Genomic DNA, 7,054 nt, shown 5'->3' with positions numbered 1-7,054 from the left:
TTTGTGCAAATTCTTTTAGATATGACAGGAAGGTGTTTGACGAAATTCCAAGGAAAAAGTTCTTCGATTCAGTACAGATTCGGCTATCTTTTGAACTACATTTGTTCGTACACATTAGAAGTCTGAAGAGATTTGATTATTTTTTTGCAGCCTGCTAACTGTTAGATCGACAAGATAGTTGACTCTTAATGTTTTGCATACCAGGTCCTTTTGTATATTCCTACACGGTTGAATTTGATGGGTTGCTAAACTATGAAAACTAATTATATTGTAGTTAATAAGATGATTGCATAATTTTTCAGCATTGGATGGGACACAATGCCCACGCCTAGGCCATGCGGATGGATGGTGAAGAGGAGCAGTTGTTAGACACTGTCGTGGCTGTCAGGTTGTGATGCCTAGGCCCTGGAGATTAACAACGACGAGGAGTAGATTTTGTCCTCCGTTCCTGGCTCGTGATTGGGCTAGCAACTGCGGAGCGTTTGACCAGTAACACGGTATCAAGGCCTCCTCCCACTTTCTTCAACCCCGCCGATCCCTTTATTTTCTCAGATGTGCCTTATCAGGGCGTTCGTCTCTGCCTTATGGATCGGTTTATGCAGGGAAGATGCTGTAGAAGAGGTCGTTTAGCTTTTGCACAACATGATCTTCCCACAAAGCAATTTTCCCTATTGGAGTGGACAACATGTATGGCTTCATCCCCCTCTTGGTCGTTCTCTTGTTTGATTTCCCATGAGTGACGTGAGCTTTTTGTGATTGTATGTAAGCCTACAATGGTTGATCTCATTTCTTGCCTAATTGCAACCGCCGTGAAGATTATGCATTTTCTTACCGTGGTTTACTGTAGTACATCCAATGCTGATTCTTAAGGATTATGCATTTTCTTACCGTAATTTACTGTATACATCCAATGCTGATTCTTAAAACCAAATAAATATCTTATTTTAGCTAAGATTTTTATTTCTTGGATGTTCCAGGCTACTGTGTTCATCTACCTGACATGCTTTGGATTTTGTCAGGTTCATCACCTCATTTACTGGTCAGTTCCTTCTTCACTTCCAAGTGCACACCATGCGCTTGATAAAAATCTCAAATGTTTTTGTTGTTGCTGTAGGTACTTCATTGAAAAATAATATCCGAGAGTACCACCAGAGAGGCTATATATGCAAGCTATGAACATTGAAACGAGCAAATCCCAGCTGTACATTCTCTTCACTGCGTGAGATACAAAAGATCACAACTCATATTGGATTTATAAGGTGGGTTTTTGATTACTGTTACTTTAACATACCTGCTTCATTGAAGTGCAGAGAGACACCAAAGAAAACATGTATGTGCTCCTTCTTACCAGCTACAAGAATCATCTATTTCATGTTATTTCACTAGGATTATATCCTCCTATTTGCTACAGTTTCATGCTCATCTGGTATGTTGCCGGTTGATTTGGCATTATTGCTAGGTAGCTATTCCTTGTGAAAATATATTGTACACCAAAATAATTTGGAAAAATAAATTAATAGTCAGTTCTTAGACATGTGTCAGATAATATACCTAATACTGAAACATATGGTGAACATGATGGTGCTACTGCTGCAGCTTCATCTGCCTCTTTTCCATCTTCCTTCTTTTATTATTGAAATTCAGAGTTAGTCACAACTCATGGGTGCATGTTTTATTTTCATGTTCTGAAGCATATACGATAAGGATCATCCATCTTAATAATTTTGACGCTGCCGTTCTTTACATTTCGCCTCTGCCAGAACAGTATTGTGCGATTATATTTATTGTATAGCCTGTTTATGGATATCTCATTTAACTGTTTTGTGCACATGCGACCAGTTTGCTCTTTCTACTTATTAGTTAACCAAGGTATCTAAAAGTTGCGCAATTAGTAATTTGGTTTTACTCGACTAATACTGCCATCGATATATGGAGGTTGGGATCCTATATAGCAGAATGATTTCTCTTTACTTGATTATCATGTATACCTTCTCTTAGGGGATTAAGCAAACATTTTCCTATGCTGTAACTGCTTAGTGTTTTCATATTATCTCACTATTGCTCTACATTTTGTGGCAACAATATGAATTCAACAGTACGGATTATGTGAATATTTGTTCACAGCGTCTTTCAGGGAGGTAAGCTTTCCTTGCCGATTCTCTTCACAGCTCCCACTGGCTAGCTGGTGGTTTCTATTACACAAGCATGTTAGGGTGAACCTAATTTTCATTCAAAGAAAGTTGGTGGTATTGTCCCTCTTTTATATTTTTAGTTAGCCCGATTAACAAAAGGAAAACTAGTAGACAATTTTTTCTTTTGGTTTTAAATACTGGAGTCACAGCATATTTATCTTGATTACCTATTATTGTCTGTTAGTTACCTGGCATCATATTTACTCCATGCCTTTCTATCTTGCAGCAGCAGCGCCAAGAAAAATACTGTGACAACAATTTGTCTACCTAAGGACACCAACTTGTATTCAACTTGATCTTTTGGTTTGACCATGGTGAGTATGGATATGTTTCTTGATGTATAAGTGATTCTTTGGCTTAAACAACTTTGCATGGATATGTTTAGTCTCACTGCATTGTATCAAGCATGTATTTTCAAGATAAACTTGGTTAAATTCTGGTTGGTGTCAGTTAACTAAAAAAGTAAGTAAAAGTACAATATTACACATGATTGCACGAATAGATAATATCCTATAGTATTTTTCTTCAATGGCTATTAATTACAAGAATACAGATAAATATTATGCACCCTTTTCTAATATTACTTACTTTTGTTTGAATAATTTGATGCCACCCTTTTCATGTTATTAGTAACTTAAGTTGCATACTTTGCTACTGTTTCCATTTACATTGGATTGTGATTTCTTATACATTAGTAACTGATAGTTGCACACTCAGGTTTTTTGCTTTGGCTTCTTCTCACCATGGCTTGATTTCAACGGGTTACTTTCATATCATATTGACACACTAGTAGAAAAAGGGGCTTTAGTCCCGGTTCGCAAGGGCCATTAATCCCGGTTGCGCAACCAGGACTAATTATGCGCGACTAAAGTCCCCCCCTTTAGTCCCGGTTGCTTACGAACCGGGACTAAAGGCCCCGCCACGTGGGCGGCTGGCATGCGCCGGGGCGAAGGACCTTTAGTCCCGGTTTGTAACACGAACCGGGACTAAAGGCTATTTCGAGTTTTTTTTTAATTCATTTGGGTTTCTAATTATTTTTCACTCCCTCTTTTTTTTCTATTTTTTCAGAATTTCTACTATTGCAGTTATTTGCATAGTTTAGTCTCTATCTACACTTATCTCTAGTCAAATTACATACTCGTGGTCAAACTTCCCGCTCGGTCACCCATCCTCCCACTACTCTAGCACTAGCACGCTTAACTTCCGAGTTCCATCCCGTCCCGCATCCAATTGCTTCGCGCGCATGTATGTGATAATAGTATCATATCAATTGTATTAACATATGTTGGTCGATGTCATATTTCTTTATTGTTTGAATTTCAAATAATTCTTTTAATAAACAAAAGTAATGATGTAATAATAATCTTAAATAAATAACTAAACAGTAACTTTTTAATTTGTATTATTTTTAATTTTATTAATTAATTTTTTTTTATTTTTTTGCCAAACCTAAAAATTTGAAAATCTAAAAGGGTAAAAGTAATAGTAAACTTTATGCATGATACAATTATTAATTTTAAATTTTGAAAAAAAAATAATAAAATCCAGAATTTATAGCAAAAACTAAAATCTTCCTGCTTTCGTATTTTCATTTGGAATTTTGAGAATCTAAAATTTGGCTAACCGGGTAAACACGGGTGAATTCGGATGTAACTTTTTCCCAGGATTTTTTTGATATATTATACGTTTTTTTTCGACGTCGTATGCAAAAGTTATTGCGGTTTTACCATTTTTCAAAACTTTTTTGCAAATTTGTTAATTTTCCCTAATACTAGGTTGCATAACATACAAGAATCTGAAAACATTTTATTTTTTTTGAATTTTCTATCATTTTAATTTCTATTTTACAGTGCTAAAAAGGCGATCCACGGGGGGGGGGGGGGGGGGGTGGACGTGCGTGGGGAGCCAAAAATCAGGAAAAAAACCTTTAATCCCGGTTGGGGACACCAACCGGGACTAAAGGGTACCCTTTAGTCCCGGTTGGTGTCCCCAACCGGGATTAAAAGTTCTTGCCCTGGCCGCAGCCCACCGTAGCCCTTTAGTCCCGGTTGCCCGGAGCATTAGTCTCGGTTCACCAGCAGAACCGGGACTAAAGACCCATTAGTCCCGGGTCAAAGTATTTGGGGACTAATGGGTTGGGATGGAAGACCTTTTTTCTACTAGTGACACTTGCAGCCTTTAGCACTCCCGCTTTGTTGAAGTGCTTTGTTGGAGTCAAGCATTATCATTTTCAGTTGCTGATTTATGGTTTTCTTGGACACAGTTGAAAATGGCTATGTTTTAAAGTAGTTATTTTAATAAGCACCAGATTATATATATCTGGATATATATTTGCCTCATATTTCAATGGTGGTTAATTCATATTCTCATTTGTAGTGGTGCTAAATTTTGGTGGTGCAGATTAGTTCTAGATATATCCATATTGAAGTCAATTAATATGAACCGGAGGGAGTAATGGTTTTCCTCTTGTGCTTAGAAATTTGGGACTAGACTAAAACTTTTTTTGACGAATCGCCTACTCATCTTATAATATATCATTGATATGTGGATTCGGTAGGAAAGGATGATCAAGATATGGAAATTTTGTGCATGACATGAAGCAATAGAATTAATGCCTTCTATAAACATATCTGAACTGTGTCGACCTCATTGTTCCATACGTATTTTCCTATATATTCTCCCTATATTCTGAGTGATTAGTTGTGATACTTCAAGTTAAGTAAGCTTTTAGCAATTTCATTTCCCAACCCTGCATTACCAAGAGCTCTCTTTGTTGGTTGTTTCTTTCTTGATCATATATTTTCACTTTATTGTGATGTATGTTAAACCGCTAAGCTCCCTAATTTGGCCATGACTAGAGTGTGTTATTATCGAGTTACCAAGGGTTTTGCATGACCGGGGCATGATAAATTACGAGTTAATAAAACATGAGTTCTGACGTGATGCTTGAAAATACTTGCAGGTGTGGTATATGGCGTCTACAGCGAGTCACGGAGTGGCCTGAGCCCGCGAAAGGTTCATAAGAGACATGCTGCTTTGGCTTGAGCACAACACAAGGTCTGATTGAGTTCAGGTGTGAGAGCAATAGTAAACATAATTGGGTTCATAGTGTAAAAACTCTGCTCCAGCAAGTTGATGTAACTGATCAGGTAGGACACCAGCTAGAAACACTAAAACTCAAATGGTCAGTTAATACATGAATACAACATGGCAATATCAAGAATAGATTTACATTCCACTTTGAGGCATGATTTTAATAGAGATATGAATGATCCTTGACCTTCTGAGATATACTTAATGGTTTCGATATTGTTAGAGCTCAAAACGGAGTAACCTAACTCAAGATTCACTAGAATGCATACAAAACCATATTGGTCACAATCTGCTTTGATTTTCATCGGTTTATGTCCTAAGACATGTTGTACCATTGGTCATCTATACAACGCTTTACACATCTGTGAACCACGCCGAGGGAGCACGAGCACATGGCAACACAGAAGCTCATGTCTTTTTATGGCCTGGTGTGTGTCTGAATTTTTTTAATTCCTACTGTAGCTACAGCTTCCACAGTAAGAATAATCATACAGATGCCATAGTTGTGTTATTTACTTATGACTGAAACTAATCTAGCTATGTATCCATCTAAGGTTTTTTTTTTGCTCAGCCATTTCTTTGATCGTATTATTGTCTCACCTTGGTTAATCTCATTGCAGCGTTTTGAGAAGGAAAAGGTCATCTATACAATGGGTGTACCAAAATGGAGTCCGCGGTTCAGCTGAACTAATGTCATTGCTACATGTGAATCTATTGATGGATCTTACCCGATACCTGGTTAGCTGACTGAAATGATTGAACATATTTTCCTGTATATGGATTCATATGTGAATCTATTGATGGATCTTACCTGATACCTGGTTTCCTAACTGAAACTGAATCTCCGCTACTTCTCACACCGATCTTAATTTGACACTCGGTCTTTATTTGTGTCATTGTTCTGTGATAACCTAGAAAGTTGTATTTTCCCTTAAAATATGTTAGATGATTCTGTAATGAAGTCTGAAATTATTGTTGCATTGCGCATTTGTTTCTGTTGTCATCTACCTAACTGTTGGTTGTCAGACTTTTGCTTTTGTCTTTGATTGAGAGGAATATATCTATTTTGGTAGTTGTAGTTTCTCTGCCTTATTCTTAGTGTAGATATGCCAGCTTTTTAAGTAGAGTCACATGAGGTGATTTAGACGAGTGAGGCGATGATACGTCCAATTTGCATCACTATTTTATATCATAATTTGCTGTTATTCATTGATATATTTCATATTGGGACACAATACTTATGTTATTTCATCTATTTTGCATGTTTCATCATTATTGGAGGATCAAGCACCGGAGCCAGGATTCTGCTGGAAAAACCACCGTCAGAATACAATATTTCGGAAGATCAACTGTGGGAGGAAATTATACCAAAAATCCTATTTTTCAAGATGACGAAGGAAGCCAGAAGGAGGGGCCAGGAGGACCTGTGGTGGGCCCACACCCTAGGGCGGCGCGGCCCATGCCCTGGCCGCGCCGCCATGTGGTTTGGGGGGCCCACGACCCCTTTCGCCTCCTTTTCTTCGCGAAACCCTTCGTCCCGAAGACCTAAGCCACGGAGGGTTCCTCACGAAGAGTTACAGCCGCCTCTGCGGGGCGGAGAACACCAGAGAGAAAAGAGCTCTCCGGCGGGCAGGAATCCGCCGGGGAAATTCCCTCCGGGAGGGGGAAATCGACGCCATCGTCACCGTCATCGAGCTGGACATCATCTCCATCACCATCATCATCATCTCCACCATCATCACCGCCATCTCCTCCGCAGCACCTCGTCA

At 38.5% G+C, this 7,054-nt stretch overlaps 1 long non-coding RNA gene across 2 annotated transcripts; it reads left to right on the top strand.

Moving 5' to 3' along the window:
* The first annotated feature begins 308 nt into the window (after nucleotides 1-308).
* LOC127338611 (uncharacterized) lies at nucleotides 309-6,390 on the top strand. Of its 2 annotated transcripts, XR_007874434.2 has the most exons (7): nucleotides 309-497; nucleotides 603-687; nucleotides 978-1,039; nucleotides 1,115-2,138; nucleotides 2,419-2,506; nucleotides 5,155-5,341; nucleotides 5,906-6,390. It is a non-coding gene; the product is annotated as an uncharacterized lncRNA (long non-coding RNA). The 2 variants fall into 2 exon arrangements; XR_011754213.1 differs by having other exon boundaries at nucleotides 1,115-2,506.
* The last annotated feature ends 664 nt before the right edge of the window (nucleotides 6,391-7,054 follow it).

Source organism: Lolium perenne, chromosome 3, assembly GCF_019359855.2.
Source record: "Lolium perenne isolate Kyuss_39 chromosome 3, Kyuss_2.0, whole genome shotgun sequence".
Classification (NCBI taxonomy): domain Eukaryota; kingdom Viridiplantae; phylum Streptophyta; class Magnoliopsida; order Poales; family Poaceae; genus Lolium; species Lolium perenne.
This window is presented reverse-complemented; position numbering and strand designations above follow the sequence as displayed.